The 22,879-nt window shown below is 42.4% G+C and overlaps 1 non-coding gene across 1 annotated transcript; it reads right to left on the minus strand.

Moving 5' to 3' along the window:
* Positions 1 to 9,363: 9,363 nt before the first annotated feature.
* LOC129666255 (small nucleolar RNA SNORA48) lies at positions 9,364 to 9,507 on the minus strand. Its single transcript, XR_008718541.1, has one exon. It is a non-coding gene; the product is annotated as a small nucleolar RNA SNORA48 (small nucleolar RNA).
* Between the last annotated feature and the right edge of the window lie 13,372 nt (positions 9,508 to 22,879).

Raw genomic sequence — 22,879 nt, forward strand, 5'->3', positions numbered from 1 at the left:
TTAGCAAAAAGGTAGACAGTGAAAGAATGCTAATCTGCTCTAACATCTATTATGTTTCTCCTCTAGTGACAGAAATTCCTAACATTTACTCAAGCTCATGGCTTCTTAGCTGAACACTACATTTCCAAGCCTTCCAGGGGCTAGTCCTACTTCTTTACTAAATTCTGCACGTAAGTGGGAAGGATGAGTGCTAGGCTTGTGGAGACCTTAAGATGAGTAGACTGCATTCTCTTTAACTTGCTTACCTCTCCATTCCATGTGGCATTCAATGACAATCAAAGGGGCAGAGACAGACATCATGGACCATGAGCTATAATCTGCATAGTGTATGTGCCAAAGTGCCAATGGTACCAAGTGCCCGAGTCACTGCCATCAAAGAGCCCTATACATTCTTGGGCTGCTGTGTGTGGAGTCTTGTGTGTCAGAAGAAAAGCCTTCCTGTTAAAGCCAACACTTCTGATGGTTTCTGGTTGGGGAGCTGACATCTACTTTAACCAGTGCACCAGCATACTATTTCTTGTGGAATGCAGCCGTGAACTGTCAGCTTCTCCTTCAGATTGGAACTGTGGGGGCATTAATCGTGGGCTCAGAGATTCTCTTGCCTGCCTCCAATTGCTCCAAAGTATGGTTGGCAGCAGCTTTGCAGTGACTCATCCCTTAAGCCTGCTGAGGTGGCAGGATGTTTAGGGATCACTGTCTGGCCTCACCCCGGACAGGTTGATAGGAGTGTGAGGTATGGCTGTGCTAAGCATTCCGCCCAAGAGCAGGCACCGTCTGTCCTAACTGCAGAAGTACCAGGAGCTGGCAGGGCTGAGATGATCTAATTGAAAAGAAGGCTGTGACCTCTATCTTCTACTTATGAATCCTTACAGCTGCCACCATGTTCCTGCCAGCTGATGAGGCCTGCCCCCTGCTCACAGGCTCTGCCTTGGAACCCGCTGGTCTCCAGGTCTCTGGCACAGCTTTGACATAAGCAGCCAGCTGCTATAAAGGCTCTTTCTCTGCCCAAACTCCTTAGGAAGAGACAAAATACCTCTGCTCTTAGAGCCAAGTCGATTATATTAAATTCTTCAGTTTTGTCCCATAGATCCAGAGCACGACATATTATTCAAAAGGAGGTCCCCAAAAGAGCATAAGATTTTGTATGAAAGATCGACATTCTCATGATTTTGCTAAGTCTCATGGTAGTCTTGTGGAATTCACGACGTTAGGAATCAATGAGATCTTCGTAGGTTTGACCAACTCTTCAATCGATTAACCTGGATGATCCATTTGCCATAGCAGGCAAATTTTTTTTTTTTTTTGCTCTCTAACCATGAGCCTAATTGTAGCACCTGCGAAATGTTTTTGTTTGTTTGCTCGTTTGCTTTTAATGAACATTTCTCACTTAGCTCCTGTGTGGTGCCGGGTTGAGAGTGAGCCCTAGGGAAATGTCGGATGCGGCTGACATTTTCATCTTAATTCTTTGGCTCACTAGACATGCAACTTACCAATCATAATAGTCCTTCCAGCATCTTTTGACATCTAGCCTTTGAGACAACCACAGCCTCCTGCTGGGGACAATGGGACTGATGGTCGAGTGGGGACTGTTGGGATGGCTGCAAACACATCCACACTGCAGATAAAAACCCTGAGAAAGCAGTGCCAGGGAGGCGTCCATAGGCTCCGAGTGAATCTAGACACCAACGCTGAGCCTGTCTCTGCTTTGCTGGGGCTGGGATCTAAGATGTCCCCATGGGCTCATGTTCTGAACAGCAGGTCCCACAGCTGGAATGGCTATTTTAAGAAGCTGAGGGACTCCTGGATGTGGGACCAGCTAGAGGAAGTATTTTACTAATGGAAGGCTTTGAAGGTTCCCATTTGGCCTGGGGCTTCAGGTCCATATTGCTTCCTGATCTGCTGACCTGTCAGGGTCCTCTAGCACGTGCTTCTGCCACCATTAGCCAGGCTTCCCACCTTGTTCCTTCCCGTGGTGACACTGAAACCTTTGGCAAACAGGAGACAGAGTCAAGCTTCCCTCCCTTACGTTGTGACTGTTCCAGTGACTAGCGAAGTCACTGACAGAGTGCCTGCTTCATGGGAACTTGTGTTCTGGAAGGTACTAGGTAAACACTACTTTAGGGGCAGTGAACTTCCTCCAACGCACAGAGCTCACTAGTTGCTAAGTCCCACTTTGATTTCCAGTGTTTGAATGAACTTTCACATCTTACCCATGAAAATATATTTGGGTGGACTAAGAAGAAAAACCACTTGGTGACTGCTTCCAAAGGTGGCCAGTGTGCACCAAGGCTCTGCTTGGCTGTAATTTCCCAGAAGGCATTTCTTCTATAGTCTCACAGCATGGCCCTGACATATGACCCGAGATACCAGAGGATGGGAAAGGCTCTCCTACAAGCCGTGCAGTTTCGGGTAATAGTGAGCTTGAGATGCACTGGGGAGCTTTTCTGCTGGTGTCTTAGAGCCTTCAGCAAACAGGCTGGATTCACCTCCCAAAGTGCAGGGAAGGTGGGGAGAAGCTCAGTCGCACAGTTCACGTCTTACAGCCCGGCTACCTGATTTCAGTCCCCAGAGGCCACAATGGGGGCTGGGGGGGATGTGAGGCAATGCAGCCATTAAGATGCCCCAGACCAGAGTTGGCCTCTCAGCGTCTGTGTGAGGTGGCTCACAATTGCCTGTGCCTCCAGCTCAGCTGGTCCAATGTCCTCTTCTAGCCTCAAGGTCGTTTGCACATATGAAGCATGTAGACACACACATAAACATACACATACACACGTGTACACAACACACATACACTACACACACATATACAAACTGACAGACACAGATTCACACACTTGTACACATTTATACACACACTCCTACACCCATACACATACATGAACATATTGCACACACATACACACAGTCACACACATACATACATGGACACACATATACACACACACATGCACACATACACATGCACACACACACACACACACACACACACACACACACACACACACACACAAGCTGAGCGAGATTCGACCCTGAGTGAAAGTCTTTAACCTGGTTGTGGAGATGCTCTGTTTGAAACTACCCCAGCTGGAGACAGAAGCTGCGGAGCGGGGCCTCAGAGAGTGAATTCCAAAGGGACCAGAGGAACATCCAAGTAAAGAGGCCCCCGGAAGCATGCCGGATTATAGAAGCCGTTAGGAAAAAGACTTTGGGAGTAAACAGAGAACTGCTCGGACAGTGACGAAGGTGATCAGAACGGGACGCGGCACAACAGTGGATGGAATCCGGACGAGCCGAATAAAGTGAGCACTGTCAGTGGCCGGGCCTCAGCTGCCCCGCGTCTCACCCAGGGGTGAACAGTCAGAGAAAGGGATGCCGGCTGATGAGAGCCCAGGCCTGCATTCCAGGCTCATGGGCACCGATCCACACCTTGACCATGCATCTGTGCCCAAAGCTTCATTTCTCCCAACCAGCCGTAAACTTTCGAGTCTTCGAGATCAAATGCACTCGTGTGATAGAATGAAGGCTTGCTGGGCTTCCCCTCCATCTGATATGGTAATGTTTATCCATCTTCAGCTACTAAAAATCAGACCTCAGTTCCCTGCAATATCATGACTAGTTTCTCTTTAAGGGACAGAACGATAGAATAGAAAAAGAGAAGGAAATACATTCTAGTGCCAACAGACCCAGAATCGAAGCATGGCTGTTACTGAGCAGTTGTGTGACTTCGGGAAACCCGGGCAACTCCTCAGAGCTGTTCTGTTCCATAGCCAATGTGCTGTCTATGTCACATGTGAGGATTCAAGACTATAAACTGTAAATACAATCTTAATCTATAATAAGTATGCAGCAAATACAATTATCCTCATGTTAATAGATCAGATATCACAAGACAAACTGAGTGAAATTAGTTCTAGCCTGTCTGTATTTTGTTCTTAGCTTTAAATACTTCTCATTTAATACCTTTAAAAACAAAAATGTGATGGTCATACTGGGAGTCCAGTGAATTACAAAATTTGTTGTTTCTATACTTTCCGTTTTCTTATTATTTTTAAAGCAAATACTGTTTTCTTGGAAACAGTAGAAAACAGGCATACAATAAGAATAGAATTAAGCGTGGGGTTAGAGACGGGAAGATCGGGAGTTGAAGTCCAGCCTAGACTACACAGCAAGTTCCTGGTTTGGCTGACCTACTTGAGACCTCGTTTCAAAACAAACAGAGAGAGACAGAACTAATGTTAAAAGTATTTTGAAGCAGTAGTTTCAGGTAAAATGCCAGATTCAGGGCAATTTTGATGCTTTGTTTATTCATTGTGTGACCATTAAGTCATCAGTAGTTTATTCTGCCCTGGTGTCCTTATTTAACCACTTCAGTATGACCCAAAGGCGACACAGACGAGCCTTTCAGTCTCTGACACATTAAGAAGTTCTCAGAATCAAGGCATCACTTGGAACTAGGAGGCATTGTAAAACGTCATGTCTTCCTGGTTGTAAATGCATTTTTTTTTTTAAAGCAACCCCACGCCTTGTTAGAGTCACTGGTACTTCTAGCATTTTCTACGGTGTCCTAAGGGTGGAGGTATCTATTTGCGTGCACAGGTCATTTGTTCCAGACAATGACACTGTGATCTCTGGGGCTGAAGAGGTGCTGGCTCTCACCTGCAGTTACAGAGCTGGTGAGTGGCACATCTCCCTGGTAATCCTTTCTGTACTCTCACAGTCTTAACTGTTCTTTAACATGGCATCCTGGGAGGACACATCAACCTTCAAAGACCATCCCCCCATCACAATGTTTTTAAGAACCACAGTTTGGGCAAATGATTGTCCTCTGCTAGTAATCAGGTGTGAAAGTGCCTTTCAAGGCAATATCTGTGGTCTCCACAAAGCAAGAGGCTATAGGCAATCAACACAAGAATGGCTCAGCCTGGACGGGCGACACTGGTAAGCCCCCAGTTCTATTTGAACTGTGGAGCAGAGCCTGCTCCTGCCCTCTGCTGCGCTCATTGCTATGCACACTCTCTGAAGAATAATAGATCCATCCTGACTCTATATCCCCGTGACAGCCGGCCAATCATTTCAGCAAAATCATGCCCCACCTGCCCAGCTGCCCACAGAGCTCAGACTCTCTTCCCTTCCACAATGGGATAATGAAGAGAAAGCCTCTGGCCCTTAAGTGTTTGCACAGGACGCCTGAGTGCAGTGAGGTAGTGAGATAAGGGATATTTCAGACTTTCTTTTGCTTGTGCGAATAGCACATGATTGATTTCAGAAAAAGAAATTTATTTCCCTGCAGACATATTTTTATCATTTGCTTGAATTCCTTGATGCCTTACTCACCGTGTGTATAGGAGAGCCAGGTCTCCTTCAGAGGGGGATGGAAGAGAAAATGGATAACACTTGAAGCCTGAAAAAAATGTATATAAAGGTACTGCCAGATAAAATGTTCTGTGACCTATAAGCTTTGGAACGGGTCAGAGGGATTATGCGAAGGCTGACATTTAGAAATGATGAGATCCGTTGGCTGCTGCGTTTGCATGTAGCACGCCAAAATACCTTCCAGAACCTTCCTTCTGGGGGAGCCTCCAATGACACCCCTATTGAATAGCAGCCACTTTAACCCTGAGGGTGAGAGCCAGAGTTGGGGGGTCACCTTGTGCCGACATTTATAGGGTGAGATGAGTTTATTTGAAAGGACATATTCGATTTAGTTAAATTCTCAAATTTATGTACTCTTTAAAAAGAAGGCTTATGTGAGAGTAATAAAAATGGAAATTATCTGAGAGAGAATCGTGATGGGGAGGGAAGGGCATGGTGAGGGTTTGGTTTGGAAAAGAGGGTAGAGACATGGAGATTTGGAATCCATGGGCTTGGTCACATTTTTTTTTTTTTAACTTGATGCTTAACACATAAGTGAGTCTCAAAATGGGCAGAATGCTCTCATTTGGAGCAATTTAGCAATCATCTCAGGACCGCTTTGTTCCCTGTTATAAGGTTAGTGATTAGGAAATACACAGGCCTGGAGGCACACACCTTGCCTTCGCCTTACGAACAGGGAGGGACCTAAGGTAAGGTAGTTTTCATGCAAGCATCTGTCTTGGTACTTTGAACACATGGGAGCCGATCTGAAGAGGAACAGTTAATTCACCAACCAGGGCTGTCTTATGAAGGTGTTACTGCACTTATGTGTGAATACCATGCAGTCTGGTATTTGGGGAATGTATTTCACAGCAAATGCTCCAGAGAGACAGACCTGTCTCTGGAACTGGCTACGGGCAGCCTCCTTTCCAGCTGGCTCTTTCCCCAACAGTCCTCTGCTTTTCCTGCCCTGCCAGCAGGGAGACATTGAGGACTGACCTATGGCTTATCCCAACACTCTCAGACTCCAGCAGGAAGGGGTCTCTGGAGTGGCTCCGGGGGCTCATCTATATGAGGGTAGACTGAGGAAACACAGAGGCTGCAGCTTCGGCAGGTCAGTGGCGTAATGGAAGCCAGCTGTTGATGAGGGAAAACAGAATACTATTTATCGAAGTCCATGCTTACGAAGCTGGGGGTTGGAGGACTAGCAAATCTTCGAGGGTAAAGATCTGTGTGTCCAGCTTGCTGTTTAAGCTGACACAGATTGTAATTCCCAAGATGTTACTTTCCAGTTCTTGATTTTACACAAATTCATGCCCATGTTTCTGGATTCTTTCTTTATGGGTACAGCTCCATTCATTCTTGATCTCAACACTTATGTTCAACATTTGTGTTGCTGTTGTTTTCTCTCTCGGATCGCTATGCTTCCTCAGGCTACACATAGCCCACTTTCCTTTCCTTCTGCATCTCTGACACAGAGCCATTTCTTTGAACTCTCTGGGATTCCATCCTCTGCGTATTTTCCCTTTCCTGGTTTCATTGGCACCCCGTCCCCACTGTCACGAACCCTAACTGCTTGCATGTTGGCTTCTGCGAGTTTGTGAGTCTCTGAGAGATGCCCTGGCTATCTGTGACAGAGAAAGCTACACAACCAGTTTCCCAGAGCAGTCCCCATTGACTTGTCATGCTTATTCACACTTACACGTATCACAGAACACCGTGTTAGTCAAAGGTAAATACACACGTATCATATATGTCCATGCTTCTGTAAGGTTACGGACATGACACGTTCCCATCACTTACTGATAGTGTAGCCACTGTAATATGACTACGCAATGTCCTATGCACAGACGAGTGAAAACACTGGTGCGCACACATACGCATTACCCTGTGGAAGCATAATGCATGCAACAAAGTTCTTAACAGCGAGCCACGGTTAGTGTTGACTGTCAGCTTGACAGAATGCAGAACCATGCCCCCCGTGAGATATTATTTCATTGTGTCAGTTGAGGTGGAAATACACAACCAACTGTTGGTGTCATTATTCCCTGGAGTGTGTAAGTAAAGAAAGGGAGCTCAAGGGCCGCACGCTATTATCACTCATTCTCTGCTTTCCTATAGTGGGTGCAGTGAGACCAGATTCTTCAAGTTCCTGCCATCCTAACTTTCCCACCATGACTGAGTTTACTGTTGAATCAACACGAATGCTTTCTCCCTTAAGTTTCTCTTGTCTGAACTTTTATCTTCAGCAACAGAAAAGTAAATGAGAATTATTTGCAGTGCAGGATTTTCATTTATTTATTGCTGCTCTTTGTATTTACTTTACATTTAAAACTATTGCGTTAATTTATTTATTTAGTTCCTTTGCGGCAAACTGCAGTCTAGCCCAGGCGGATTGAGAACTTGTTTTGTAGTCCACCCAGGGTGGCTTCAAATTCACAACAATCCTTCTATGCTGGCTTGAGATTATATCATGAGCCAGTTACAGGATTATAACATGAGCCACTGAGTACAGCTGTATTAAGCTTTTTGTGGTTTTGTTGTTAATTATTTCCTTTTTTGGTACAGGTTTATGTTAGCCCAGGCTAGCCTAGAGCTCAGTAAGTATCCAGAAGTGACCTTGAGCTCCTGATTTTACTTCTGTCTCTGAAGTGCTAAGACATAGGTTTGTATCAGTGCTGGGGTTTGAACCCACGGATTTCTGCACACCAAGTGAACGCTCTATTAAGTTAACTTCATCTCTAGTTTACCATTACTTTGAGGTGCGTTCCCTCTAAAGTGTGAAGACTGCGCTGTGTCTGCAGCAGCCTTCTCCTGTTTACTATGTCTCTACATCGCATCATTTCCTTTCTGTGGCTATACTAGGGATGCTCACATATACACATCCGTTCTCTAGCCTTGGGCTACACCAGTTAGGTTTCTATAAGTACACTCTGATATGTGAACAATGACAGCATTGCCTAAAAAGTGTACATTCCTCAGAATACATCCTGTGATCAGTGACGCTATTGCACTGTGATCTCCTCTGCTGATGTCTCCCCTCCGGGACATTTGCTGTGTCAGGCTTAAGTTGGTTTGAAGGTAGCAAGCAAGGGCACAGGCGGTTTTCTAGCTTCAGCTCCCATAGTGTTTGCTAGACAGAAACAGGCTATTGCCACGGGGGTGCTGTTGTACTAGTCTTTTTTTTTTTTCGTAACCCCTTTATTGCACGCTTTGTAGCACATGTGGTTGCTTTAGATTAATTAAAACATCCAAGAAATGACCTTTTGATCACTACATGGAAGCGTGTTTGATAACGCTGAGCCCGGCACGTAGCTGATTACAGTAGATGTGTGTTTGTACTTGTGTGTATGTGTCTCACTCGTGAAGGTATGTGTAGAGACAAGGTGTCAAGCATCTTCTACTTTTGTTCTTCACTTTTGTTTTAAAGATAGATTCTCTCAATGAATCTAGAGCTTATGATTTAGGTTAGACTGTCTGGTCAGGGACCCGCTGTCTCCCCCCATGGTCTGAGTTCTAGGGTTTCAGAGGTGTACCTCTGCATTCTGCTTTTTGAGTGCTGGGGATCCAGACACAGGTCCTCTTGCCTACACCAGAAGCATTTTACCCAGATCCCCACACCCTCTCTCTAATTCTGAGACAGGCCTCAAACTTGCTGGCCTCAAATTTGCCATGGAGCTGAGGATGACTTTGAACTCCTGATGCTCCTGACTTTCCCTCTGGAGTATTGTAATTGCAAGCGTGCGCTACCATATCTGGTGTATGCTCTGTTGAAGGTTAAACCCTGGGCTCTGTAATGCCATCGATGTTCTACCAGATGATCCAGATTATCAGATTTCAAAATACTTTTTACTGATTCTTTGTGGGTTTCACATCATGCACCCCAGTCCCACTCATGGCCCTGTCCCCTCATATCCACACCTCACCTTTGCAAACACCTCCCCAAAATAAAACACTCAGAAGCAAGCAAACCAACCACATCAACAATAAAAACAAAGCATAAGTTGACTTTTAAGAATCCTTAGGCATAGGACACTTGGACCTCCAAGCCGGGCATCAATCTAGCATGAACAAAAGACAGCCATCTGCTCTGTCCCTGACTGATAAAAGAACGACACCACCAGCAAGTTGTCTCTTTGCCCATGTCCAGGGGAACACTTCTCAGTTTTTATACTTGTATTAATTTATTTTAAAAAAATTGCTTCATTTCTTTAACCTATTTTATTTTAGAATCTTGTCTTCCTTTTTCCATTTAATTTTGTGCCGTCAAGCTTCGAACTAAAGCCATAAAGTTTGAAGCATTACTGAAAATTCTTTTTGTTCTTATCTCAGTCTCTTTTTGTCCTTCTGTCTGTGTGTGTGTCTCTCTCTCTGAATCTCTGTCTCTCTGTCTCTCTTTGTGTGTATTTGTTTGCACATGTGCATGTGTGTGTATATATATATATATACACACACATATATATGTATATATATATACATATGTATATATATATATATATATATATATATGTTTGTATATAACCTAGGATTCAGCATGGTCATTGGTGTCAGGTAAGCACAAAAATGTCCTAAAGACATCCTTTAGATTTCTCACACAAACATCTATCAAAGCAGAACTGTGCTTATTCCCTAAAATCTTGCACCCTTTAGATGTCAATAACAAAGAAAGCAGAATCACATTATCTTCCAAGTCACACAAAATCTCCCCCACCCGCCGCATCTCTGTTCTCTCTTTTCTAGATTAAAGGATGCCATTCCCTTAGAGCCTCCTTGTCTAGCTGTGTGATCCTATTCCGCATCCATTTCTGAGCCCCTCTGCCATCCCCTACTCTACAGCGTGAATGACATTCACTCCATGCCTGGAGTACAGCAAGAGTGTCTTTTTAAGGATCAGCTCTCTCTTTTCAAAGCGTATGACAGAAAACAACAAATAGCTCAGCAAAATTGATAACTGGAAGCTTTATTGGGAAAGCATTACAGAATCGGAGAGAGTCAAAGGGATGTGGGCAGTGACTGAGATTTTCCCATATCATAAGTAATTTTGCTAATAACTCCAGCCTTCTTTCTTTCTAGCTCTTACGGTTTTAAGACGCTTTCCCTTTCAACTTAATGTACATATTTTGTGTAAAGAGCTCCGATTGGCTGAACTTGATTCCCATTTTCACGCTTGAACCAATCGCTCTAAGGATCAGTCCAGGACTTAATTAAAAGAGTCTTCCCTTGTGTAGAGCCTGGAAGGGAACGTTAAAAGTAACGAGGAGAACTAGTTATTATGAGTTTGGCACAATACTGGAAGCTACATTTTTCATCTTCAGAACAAGGTCGTGGTGGCATTGTTCCTCTTCATAGTGCTGTGTGGAAGACCTGTGCCACGCAGTAAATCTTAGCTCCCCTGAAGTTCCTGCTTGCTAACTGGTTATCTGATTATTCTGTGTGTTGTGCTGGCCAGGCTTGCTTCGAGTCACTATTGAATTACATCCTATTTTGTCGAGCAGGTTTTGTCCAGCCCACCACATATTCTTCTAAAGAGCTGAAAAGAGAAGAGCAAATCCCCCCAAAGTGCCTTCCGGATAAGAATTAGATGTTCATGTGACATTCTGAAATTCTGTGCATTTGTGCTAAATCCACTATTACAGCCATCACATGCTTGTCTAAATTGAAGAAACCTGCCTGCCATTTTTCACAAAGACATTTGTGGGCCGAGAACTCAGTTAGCACTCCGCTTGCTTATCACATCACTTGATTTACTGGGGGTGGAGGGAGTAAGGTGGGAGGTTTGACAGGCAGTAACAGCTCAGCCAGTACCACTCAAATACCACGGCAGAGGGATAAACCTGTTAGCCAAACAGACTTTCTAAATACCACCACAAAGCAGGAAATAAAGCATGCAGACAGGAATGAGGCTCCTGTCCAAGCAATACAGAACCTCTATCACAGTACAGCAAACTCAAAACACACACTCTCTCTCTCTCACACACATGTATATAACCTTCCCTTTATAACTGGTAACCAGAGAGCTGATGGTGTAAGCTTAGCCATCACACCAACTCAGGTGCTGACAACTCGTTTTTTATAGAGTAAGCTAGAGAAACCCAACAGAGGCAGACCAAAGTCAGAGACAAACCCATAAAGGAGGTGGGGACACACGATTTAATCCTTGCTGTTGGTACACACTGGCTAAAGAAGCACACAGAGAGTAATGTGTGATTGGGTTGTGTGTGTGTGTGCAAAGAATACAGGCCAGAGTATGAAGTGATAATCATTTGGAAGAATAGGGAAAGCAGCGTTTTCTGTAAAGTTGTGTCTTTCTAACCTGGCCTCCTTTTTCTGGTGAGAGAAGGGGTTAGACTCTCCAGAAAAGGCCCCAATGAAAAACTTCTAGCTTCTCTGTCAATGAGGCTACTAGAGTGAGCAAGAGTAAGGTCTTCAATGCCTGCTACAAAAATAACCACCTGCCATTGGCAGCTCAGGACAGTGGAAAGAATACTGAATTTGGGAGCAAAGATCTAGTCAAATCCTTGTTTTGTTTCCTGTTGGCTGTACAATCTTTTAAAAAAATATTTATTTTTTAAAAAATATTTATTTTTTATTTATTATAATTTATTCACTTTGTATTCCAGCAGTAGTCCCCTCCTTCATCCCCTCCCAACCCCACCCTTCCTCTCTCTTCTCCTCCCATGCCCCTTCCCTAGTTCACTGATAGGGGAGGTCCTCCTCCCCTTCCATCTGACCCTAGCCTATCAGGTCTCATCAGGATTGGCTGATTGTCTTCGTCTGTGGCCTGGTAAGGCTGCCCCCCCACACACACAAGGGAAAGTTGATCAAAGAGCCAGCCACTGAGTTCACATCAGAGACAGCCCCTGATCTCCTTACTAAGGATCCTACTTGGACACTGAGCTGCCATGGGTTACATCCATGCAGGGGTTCTAGGTTATCTTCATGAATGTTCCTTGGTTTCTGGGCCCAGATTTTTTGGTTCTGTTGCTCTCCTTGTGGATCTCCTGTCCCCTCCAGGTCTTTCTGTCTCCCCCTTCTTTCATAAGATTCCCTACACTCTGCCCAAAGTTTGGCTATGAACCTCAGCATCTGCTTTGATACCCTGCTAAATAGTCTTTCAGAGGTCCTCTGTGGTAAGATCTTGTCCTGCTCCCTGTTTTCTTCTTCTTCCTATGTCCATCCCATTTGCCTTTCTGAATGAGGATTGAGCATCTTACCCAGGGTCCTTCTTATTTCTTAGCTTCTTTAGGTGTACAGATTTTAGTATGTTTATCCTATATTATACATCTAATATCTACTTATAAGTCTTTCTTTGTATTCTTAAATGTGAGGAACTTTACATCCTTCAAAATGGGGCCTTTAGAACTTTTTTGATGGCTGACTGAGAGAACTTGCAGAAAAGCACGGGGAATCATTTTAATGCCAAATGCTTTGCAAGCATGGGTAGGTTTTGTTGTTATTTATAACATTCCCCTCTCTCAGGTTTCTGATAAGAAGAACCTATCAATAATAACTCTAACCAAAAGTTCTAAGGCCTCTTACTTTTGTGTAGATTGTTTTATATACGTGGTATCTAAAGTGTTTTAGAAGCTCATAGGAGAACATTGTAGAAGTTGAGGATGGACACATCCCTCAGAAAGGGTAAAGCAAGGAAAGGGTTACTTCTACTGCACTGGACAAAGACTCACATTCCCCGTGCCCACCAGGGTATATTCAGCAACATCTGCAGATATTTCTTATCATCTATTGAAGGGCTTTTTAATGGAATTTAAAACAGCTAGAGTGGGATTAGACACCCTGCAGTGAGTGTGGCAGAGCTCCCCACAACTAACTATTACCCAATGCAAAATATCAGTAGTTCTAAAGTTGAGAAACTGCTCTATAGACATGATTTTCCTTGCTGAGTTTCCCAACAGGTCTGCTCTATGGCAAGTTTCTGAAAGAAGGTGCCATAACCACATCCCTCTTGTATTCTTTAATTTCCTACCATTGCTATATAGTGCCTAGCTGTTAAGAAAGTGGTGTTCTAGACCGTGCATTATAATTTGCTTGCATATTTCTAGCCATTATCTATGCTTAAAGTTTTTTTATTTAGCTCTCTGTTGCTAGGACCAAATTACCCAAGCAAGGCATCCCAAAGGAATGAGAGATTTATGTTGGCTCACAGTTTTAGGTGGTTCAGTGTATTGTAGCAGGGCTCCTTCGATAATGGTGATTGGAGCATGTGGTGGAGGAGAACTGTTGATTTCCTGGTGAACCAGGAAGCAAAGAAAGGGAACTCTCGTGCTTTGCTTTCCCCCTTTCCCTTTTGTTCCTTTAGGCTCACAGTCCACCAGATGATGCCAGCTCCATTTGTGGCAGGAGGGTCTAACCAATTAAGTTAATCTCTGGAAATCGTCCTACATACTCAATAGCATGATCCTAGTTTCAGTCATGAAAATGAAGATTAACTATCACAAATACACCCAAACATAATTTTGAAATATGTATTCTATCCCTGGCTTTTGAAAGGGCTTATGTCTATTTCGTAATGTAAAATGCACTCAGCTCATCCCAACAAGTCTCCAATGTCTTAATGGTTCCAATATTGTTCAAATGTCTAAGTCCATGGAAAATCAAGCTAACTCTTTGATATGGGTCCCTGTCAACCAAAAAACAAGTTGAGTGCTTCCAAGGTACAATGATACAGAGTAATATCACCATTTCAAAGGAGAAAAACAGAATAGCCAGAAATGATGTAACCAAAACAAGAGAGACACACAAAAGTTCAAATGTTAAATCCTCTAGCTCCATTCCTGGAATTAAGGGCAGATAGGCTCAACAAACATGAAGAGACCCAGTACAGTGAACTCACCACTCATGGCCCATATGGTATCTCTCCTGGGATGATTCCATCTGATGCCTGAAGTTTTCCTCAGCTGGCACTTTATGTCCCTGGCACCTCCAATATCTGAGGTTTATATTGCAGTTTAGGCTTCATCCTAATAGCTTAATGCACCCCTCTTTTAAGAGCTCCCTGCAGCAAACCAGACCATGCTACACATTCTCTGTTCTCCAAGACTCTCCTTAAAAGTATTAAAGAAAGCTGTCATGACCCTGTAGCTCTTCTATCTTGAATGCCTGTAAAACCAGAACAGTACTAGTATTATAAGATTTGACACTAGCTTGGGCAATAGAGGGACCCCTTTGGATCATGGCTGCAGCAACTTCAGAGAAATATTTCCCTAGTGAGGGCAGGATGCTTTGTTGGTTCTCTCTTTTTTTAGGGAAAGGTTTTCAGATGTATTTACGGTTTTATATTTTGGAATTTACAGTGTAGAGTATAGCCAGTTCCACATGGGTTGGGTGTCAGGTACTTAACTTCTCTTTAATGGTGCTAATCTCAGTAACAATCACATTTTCCTTTCCTATTATTTTCACCTTGTTCCCTCCCCTAGTTTCAAATCCGTCTATTCTGCTTTTTGCTCCTGGTTCTTACTTTACACTGGACCAAATGTAATTAGCAGCAAGTGTTTGCTGTCTTGAAATAGCTCCTGCCTATTTTATTAGTTTCCTATTTTTAAACTCAGCATCTCACAAAATTTCAGAACACACACTTAAGGTAGGCAAATTTGTGGGTGGAACATGAATGGGTTGAGTTTAACTCCCAATAGAATACCTACACCCATCTGAAACCTCATAAACAGGCCCTTACTGTCTGTGTTCAGCATTCTGAGCTTCTGAGCATTCACTTAGAATCACCCAGCAAGGTCTGTATGGAACAGTCTGGGGCTTCCTCAGTTTACATGATGAAATTCCATCAAATTCTTCCCACAAACCAGTTCCAAAGGCCGAAGAATCTTATAATCAAAGTTAGAGCAATATCCCCACTCTCAAGTTAGTTTTCTCATGTTATTTATGTTTTTATAGCTACAACCAAAATCCATGATGTCAAAAAAGTGAAGGCGGAACTGATTTATTTGGGTTCATAGTTTCAGAAGGCTTAGTTCAACATAGCACGGCAGTTTATAGTGTGATGGTGAGAAAGCTGTTTGATTCTTGGCTAAATAGAAAACATAGAAGGGGAATTGTTTTTCTGGGCTACCAAATCATGGAGTGGAGCCATCTACATTCAAGACAATCGTTATCCCATCTTCAATCCTTTCTGCAGAGGCCCTTACAGACGTTTCTACAAATGTGACTCTATCACTTAAGTGACCTCAAATCCTAACAGGTTGAAAATGAAGGTTAATCATCATAAAAATGTCACAGATAGCTAGAAAGAAATGACTTTAGGCTTGGAGAGATGGCTCAGTTGTTAAGAAGCTCTTGCTGCTTTTGCAGAGGAGACCTCAGTTTCATTCCTGGCACCCACATCAAAAGCATCAGGTGGGTTACAGCTGTCTACAACTCCAGTTCTGGGTGATTTGAAACCCTCTTCTGTGAGTCCCTCCATGATGTTATGTACAAATATACACAGAGAACAACAACAAAGCAGTAAGTCCTGGTTTTAAAAATAAAATGACTTTTATATTCTTATGACTTTTCCATAGTTTTAAGCAAATTTTTATACTCCATATGCCTTTTAATACAGAAAGTTTGAAGGTCATTATGAGCTCTGCCTATTTTTTTTGTTAATATTAAAATATATTTTCTTAAACCAATTAAAACCTTTTCTATAACTTATATAGAAATGTGATGCCTATAGAAAGGACCACAGATCCCTTCAGATAAACTTTATCTCTGAAAATATGTCACCATCTTTAATTTAGTAGTAATTAAAAATTTTTTAATTTTAGTATTTTGATAAAAAGTTCAAAAAGTCAGTATTTTACTCTGACATGTTCTGTTTTTAAAATTCTCATTATTGGTAACATTTGTTACGTCAATTTCTTCCTCTGCCACAACTCCACATGCGCATGACATTTTTATACATATGAGTCCTACATGCTTCTTACTGTATTCCCTGAAAGGAATCTGGCTCATGTGTCTTTGATGTTGCTAATTTGATCACGTCTTTCTTTCATGGAGTTTACCTAGGGGTTCTAGTTCTATTTTGTGCTTCCATCAGCTCAGTCTCAAAGTCAGCCATTTCTGAAACATTATAGTTCCTTTCAGTGGGCAATAATATTTAGAAGTCATGGTCTCAGACATAGTATGCTCATTGTCATTGGGGTGTCATCGGTTCTAGGTTCTAGCAGCATATCTAGTAGAAAATCCATATTTTGTTTTTCTCAGTTTCACAATCGTGCTCCTTTTTCTGGCAGTAGAAACCCATGTTGTGTTGATTGATTTATTTTTGTCTACTTGACACAAACGTGAACATATCTGGGAAGTAGGAATCTTAACTGAGAAAATGCCTGCATAAATTTGCCTGTATGCAAGTCTGTGTGACATTATCTTGATTAATGATTGGTGTGGGAGGGTTCAGATAGCTGTGGGTGATACCATCACTGGACAAGTAGCCTGGGCTGTATAAGAAAGCATGCTGAGCCAGCTATGAAGAGCACCATTGTTCCATGGCCTCTGCTTCAGTCCCTGCCTCCAGGTTTCTGTCTTAAGTTCCTGCCCAGACATCCTTTAGTTGTAGGCTGTTACCTGGAAGTACACAATAAAATAAGCCCTTTCCTTCTCAGGTTGCTTTTGCTCATAGTGTTTTATCACAGCAATAGAAACCCAAAATTAAGACAAATGTTCTCAATATATTTTTTTTGTACATTCAGCCCATTTGCCTTCCAGTCTCCAAAACTTTCCTAGCTAAAACCTTAGTAGACCTCCTTGCTTAGGAGATCTCCCTGCTTAGCTATTTTCTCACTCATGAGCATAATCATATAAAATATACAAGGTCTTACTTTAACGGAGAATATAAATTTTCTCTCACTGAGAAAAAGTAAATACAGGACCATGATAACAGTATGGGCATAGCCATTGTGCTAACCTGGGCCTAAAAGATAAACCCACTTCATGAGACCAGTATACTTTCACTGTACCAACACAACTAGTCTTAACTGCAAGTATTTAAAAACTTTGGACAGAGTGCAAGGAATATTATGGAAGAAGGGGGATATAGAAGGACCCAGAAGGGACAGGAGCCCCACAAGGAGACCAATGAAGCCAAAAAAAGCAGGGCCCAGGGAGGACTGAAGAGGCAGATGCATCAACCAAAGACCATACATAGAGAAGACATAGACCTTCTGCTCGGATATTGCCCATAGACGCTTAGTTTCCATTTGGGTTCCCTAGTAAGAGAAGAGACAGTCTCTGGCATAAACTCAGTTGCCTGCCCTTGATTGCTTCTCTCGAATGGGGCGACCTAGCCAGCCCACAGAAGAATAGGATCCAGGCAGTCCTGATGGGACCTGATAGGTTAGGGTCAGATAGTAGAGGAGGATTTCCCTTATCAGTGGACTAGGGGAGAGGGATAGGGGAGGAAGAGGGAGGGAGAGTAGGACAAGGAGGAGAAGAGGGAGGAGGATACGACTGGTTTACAAAGTGAATAAACTGTGAAATAATAATAGTAATAATAATAGTAATAATACAGAAAAAGAAAAACAGATGGAAAGACATAATAATTAAATTTGCTATTCAACCTTAAATCAGATTCTGGGAAATTTTTAAAATTTACTTGTTTTTATGTGTGTGGATGTTTTGCCTGCATGTATATCTGTGCGCTAAGTACAAGGGGTGCCCCAGAAGCCAGAAGAAGGAATCAGAACCCAAAGAACTGCAGTTACAGATGGTGAGCTGCCATGCAGCTACTGGGGATCAAATCTGGGTCCTCTGCAAAGCAATAAGCACTCCTAACTGCTGAGCTATTTTATCTTTCCGGTCCCCATTTTTTTTTTTTCATAAAAGATGTTACTGGCAGCTGGAAATGGTGGCACAAGCCTTTAATCCCAGCACTCAGGGAAACAGAGGCAGGTGGATCTCTCTGAGTTTGAGGTCAGCCTGGTCTACAAAGCAAGTCCAGGACAGCCAAGGCTACATAAAGAAACCCTGTCTCTAAAAACAACAACAAACAACAACAAAACCACCACCAACTAAAAGATGTTATTGGCATATTTGATGAAAGTGGTATGAGAGCTGTCACAGAGGTAAACATTCTTTTTTACACTGTGGTTGCGTAAGAATACACCTTCCCAATCTGTAGAAACACAGAGTGGGCTCTTTAGGATAAAATGGAGGAAATACTTGCACTGTATTCTGAAAGGATTCGATAGCCCTGTGGATACCTACCTACAAACAAGAGACTGAATCCCTACTTTACACTCAGCAGCTGATGGCATTGGGCAAATGAATGCACGGTTCAGTTCTCAATTTTTTTCATTTGTAAAATAGGTGTTAACAGTTACTTGGTGGTGCTATTATAATCATTACTGAAAATGTGGATACAATACTGGACACGCTGAGGGTTGCTGTGTTGGTGTGAGCATTCCCCTCCAGTAGTCACAGATAAATGCTATCCTTGGTATCTTACAAGTTATTCTAATAAAAAGTGTACAGTTTTGGACCCTTGTTTACACCAGTGGGTCATATCTTTACAAAATGCCCAAACTCATAATTGGTTGAGTTATGTACACATTATCCATTCTAAAGATGGAGGGGAATGAGGTGGTAAAGAGATGTAATAGATAGAAAGGCAAGAGTTTTTATTTGTACAGGAAGAAGTGGCTTCATTCCCAAAGAGCCATGACCTCAGCACACACACACACACACACACACACACACACACACACACATACCCACACACACAAACACACACACACAATCAACTGGCAACCTTGATTTTTCTTTTTTTTTCCCAGTGTTTCTATTATTTATTAATTTTTAATTTTTTTATATATATTAATTACATTGTATTTACTTTGTACCCCAGCTGTAGGCCCCTCCCTCATTCCCTCCCAATCCCACCCTCCCTCCCTCAGTTTTGATTTTTCAAACAGTTCTCTCCCTCCTTTCTCTCATCCATGGCTTTTTTCTCCTCCGTCTTTTCCTCTAAGCAGTGCTGAAGGGAGATCTGGAAGATAGACTCACTCCCACAGACACACAAGGGAGAGGCATCAGAGAGGGAGAAGGTAAGTTGCCTGAGGTCAGTGGCATGTTTGCTGTGTAGTAGAGTGAGGTTGAAATCTTATTCACAGTGACGCCACAATGCTGTCAATGGCTGTGCTCGTCTTAAACTGGTGACCCTTATTTACAGGTTTATTCTTTGTTTCCTTTAATGTGTGAGGGAAACTGTCAGTTTCCTGCCTGCTAAGTGCTTCTTTTGTGCTTTGGGCAGAATCCCTTATTCTAGAATTCATGATTTCATCACATCCATTAAAATGAGCAAATGTTCTACTTAGTTACGTTGATTTTCTTCCTGATGGAAAATGAGTATCTTTCAGCATTTAATGTATTCGAAGACTGAAGGCATCCATTCTTAGTGGTATCCAGCAGCTTTATTTATACCTGCGATATAGATTCTATGCAATTATGCAGGCAAATTTAAGGATCTTCCTCCACTTCCACCTCTGTGAACATCATTCTCTCTGCCTGCAACAGCCCCTTTGACTCCACCCACTTCTCTAATAGTAGAATGAACCTCTTATACAACTTTCCTGATATTTCTTTATTAGTGTAAGACATTTATCAGATGTTCAATGGTACTGAGGTGATAAAGATAAATGATAAAGATAAGTGTCTGCTCTGATGAGAACATAGTCTAATTAGACTAATTATTTCCCCCTTGTCATCACAGTGAGCTTTGACTCTGTCCTGGAAATGTCTATCTCTTGAAACAATTTACTTCTTTCTTTCAGGAGGGAGACAGGTTTTAGCTTCTCAAAATATTACTAACTTCACTAGTTGGTTTTGATAAGACAGTCTATATATTTTCCAATTATATACACATTTGTTCCTTTATTCTTGTTCACACTTAGCTGCTATTCATTGAGACTTCACAAAATGCCCACGTGTTAACATTTGAATTGAAAGCCAGAAGGACTAAGACTTCTCACTCTATGATAACTTAGGTAAAGTGGAGACAATTTTAGCTCTATCATCTGCCCCCAGTGATCACTTAGAAATATTTGGACACGCCAGGTTGTCACCAATGAAGAGATGTTTATAGAATGTAGTGTGCAGAGGCTAAGGAGGTTGCTAAAAATCCAGCAGTTCACAGGAAGCATCCCTCCTAACTGACTCACCTTCCCCATTGCAAAGAGTTATCTAGCTTAAAACATCAATGATGCAGAGGGAGAGAAATCCCAGTGTAGATTCTGATAATTCTGAGTTAAACAGAGTCCCACGTTTTAATCTCAGGAATCACCTCCATCTCTCTGCAAACTGATAGTGTGAAGCCAGAAATCCCCCTCACCTGCAAGCCCTGAAGCTTAGATTACTTTAGTTTCTCCTCACAACACCTCTGAGAGACAGAGGACATTCCTGTTTTACTGATGAGGCAACTCTGCCTGAAGAGGTTAAGTAACTGTCAGAAAGAGTGTGCACTTTCCTCTTTCATGAAGTATAGCAAAGAAGCTATTGAGTTTTTACCAAGAGGCTTGCTCTATGCAGCTGGGTGTCAGCGCCAGCACTTTTTGGAGGAAATTCAAGTTCTCCCTCTATAGAGCTGTCAAGTCATGACTCGTCCTTAAAGGTGGGCCAAAAGTTCCCCTATAGTTTTTCAATTATGTGAGAACAACAGTTAAGGAGTTATCGATCTCCAGAGGACATGCTGGCACAGGGAAGGCAGCATTAGCCAAGAAACAAGACAACTGTGGTCACTGGTAATTTCTTCCACTTCCATGAAGCTTTAAGCAGATCTAGCTGCTTTTGAACTTCCTCTGGGTAACTTTGTCCCTTTCAGGCTTCAGCCCTGCTTTCCCAGACACTTAGATAACTCACTTGCCCTTTGAATCCACACTTTCTTTCTGTATTGCTTTGCAAGTTTTTTTTTCTTACCACAACAACATTATTGATGCTTAGTTTAGACTCCCTGACGAGAACCATATTTGCGGGCAAATAATAAAATCTATCAACCAATGAACACACAGTCACAAAATGGTCACCTTCTACTCTTCGAAGTCTTTCACTTTATTTCAAAATAATTTGCAAATAGTGCATACAGTGTGAGCACGTATATGAAGCTGTTAAACACTGGAGCACAAAAGATACTCAGTGTTGTTGGAAGTTTGTGTCAGTTTATTTCCTGATAGAACATCATAACCAAAGCAAATTGCACAAAGGAAGAGTGTGCTTGGCCTTACTGCTCTGCGTGGACAGGATTCCATCCTGTTGGAGTGGCATGGCAGGAAGTGGCAGGCATGGTGGCCAGAACAGAACTCTGAGAGTTCACATCTCAACTACACGAATGAGGCAGAGAAACGAAGAAAGCAAACTAAAAGTAGGGTAAAGATACATATTCTCAAAGCCTACCTTCCTCTAGCAAGGCCACACCTCCTAAATCTCCCTAAATGATGCCTCCAACTGGAGGTCAAGTGTTTAATGCTCAGGCCATGGGGGACAATTCTCATTCAAACCACCACAGTTCCATGAAATAATATCAGGAAACCATGTGACATAGTGCTTGGCACACTGAAGCATGTACTCAGTAGGTATCAAAGATAGTCAGCATTCTCCCCAATGCATAGAAGGGTACCATGGAGGCCTTTGTTATTTATACAGCTTCACTGTATGATTGAAGGAGCCAAAATACATGGCAAGATGTTGACATATATATTTGTAGCTCTTAAAGAAGAGATGGGGTGAGTAAACATTTTTTATAGATACATTGCCTGCTCCCAGAGATGGCTCTGGGAATATTTGAAAAGAAATTACATTTTTTTTTTCAAGTCAAGTGAATGACTAGGTCGGCACCATGAGAGTGAGTGAGACTAGAGCAGACTGCTCAACTGTGGGTATAAATGTCACTTGATTTTGCTGGAGATCTGTAAGCTGCTCTTTACCAGGCTTGGCTCCCATCAGGAAGGATTCTGGCAGAGAAGGCGTGCAGTGCATCTTATGGAAGAAAAGCCTTGTAATAAGAAAACTTCTATCTACACCTGGTGCTTGAGGAAGCCCAGCAAACAAGTCCGCAGTGTCAAAATCCACAGTAAAAGCAACAATTGTTAAACTGGGACTGCATATGGTTTTAAGTATACAATCATTTCTGATGTTTCCCAAGATCGTCAACGATTCAGAAAGTTGAAAATGAGATTTTGGGTCTGCCTATGGTAGCATCATTCCATGTCGAATAATACAAGCCTTACCATTTCAAGAATGATGTGAATGATCAAGTTCTTCCTTCCCACTGAAGGGTCTCTGTGCCCTGTGAAAAGGAGATAGCAAATCACAGCCTAACCTAAATTACAAAATAGATGTTAAAGTCAAATGATATACTATTAGTAAAAATTTGAGTACTCTTAAGTTTATAATATTACTCTTGAAACATTTCCACAGGTTTAGACCTGTATGAACAGTCTTGGATCAACATGATAGGCCCAGTGTACCCTCAAGCAATATCTTCCTTCCTAAACTTAGCTTTCTTTCAGTATGGAGTGAACATCCTTTT

This window comes from Psammomys obesus, unplaced genomic scaffold (genome assembly GCF_907164565.1).
Source record: "Psammomys obesus unplaced genomic scaffold, mPsaObe1.curated_primary_1811, whole genome shotgun sequence".
Lineage (NCBI taxonomy): Eukaryota > Metazoa > Chordata > Mammalia > Rodentia > Muridae > Psammomys > Psammomys obesus.